Genomic DNA, 1,186 nt, shown 5'->3' with positions numbered 1-1,186 from the left:
TAAGTAATACAATGGGCATTGAACGCGGTGTATATTTCAAGGTTAAAGGTCTTATTAATTCGTCAGAGAAAAAGATTTTAAAAAATAAAAAATTTAATTTGAATTTTCCTAACAAAGCAAATATTCCTTAAGAACGGACCTACGCATTTAATTAAACTTTAGCTCATGCGTTCCCATTTTTCCTCCATAAGTTGGAGGCTCATTTTATTGTCGTCTTGTAAGAAAATGTACACCACTTGCTTCATATTCCTTTATTTTGCTAAATTATAGCCTTCATTGGAATTGGTCATAGTGACATATAAAGTACATTAATCGGGTACAATTAATCTGTAGGGATGGCAATTTAATTTTTCTTTTTCGTTTGCTTTTGCAGATATCGTAAGATTAATTGACAACTTTGAGACCATTCTGCGGCCAATAGCACTTCTAAAATATGGCCTTTGGATTCTCAGATCCGATCATCCGAATGTTAATTTCTTTGATCATCGCTGCATCAAAAAGGAAAAATACAAACCGTTCAAAATTTACAATTAGCAGGAAAATTGGAGAATATATGTACTAATGCATGCCCATTTGCACGTGTCTCATATATATTAAGCTAATTATTTAACAAAAATGTACAAGTATGTGACTTCTGGGCCATGTGCTATGCTAAATGGCGTGCTTTTGTTTACAAGTGAGCAAGTGTCTTTGCTGTCAGTTCACAAGCTACTTAACACTATTAGCACATTTACAGAAAAATCTCTCTTCAAAACATTCGAAATCAAAATCGAAAAAGAAAAAAAAAAAATCAGTTCGCGTTATCTAACTGAATCGGCTTATTGGCCATGACGAGTAACGCCAGTATTTGGTAACGTATTATTTATATACATCATTCCATATTTATATTCTCCGTGGTTTATAATTTGAAATGATAAATATAATCATCCTTACTATGTTATTCTAAGTTAATGTAGTAAGCATATTAACGTGCTAATTTTCAAAGAAAATTCTGTATACCAATCTTCTTGTTCATTTATATAACTGATTTTGATTGTCAAGGTCTAAAAATATGGCAGTCTTTTTTTCTTTTTTTTTCAATATTCGGATGAAGATGACAAACAGCACCCACTAAACACCAATCTTTTCTTACATTCACACCAGTTGAGCTAGTCCAAAGATTAAATATGACATAATAAGATATTAT

The sequence above is a fragment of the Citrus clementina genome, unplaced genomic scaffold (genome assembly GCF_000493195.1).
Source record: "Citrus clementina cultivar Clemenules unplaced genomic scaffold, Citrus_clementina_v1.0 scaffold_6, whole genome shotgun sequence".
NCBI classification, from domain to species: domain Eukaryota; kingdom Viridiplantae; phylum Streptophyta; class Magnoliopsida; order Sapindales; family Rutaceae; genus Citrus; species Citrus x clementina.
This window is presented reverse-complemented; position numbering follows the sequence as displayed.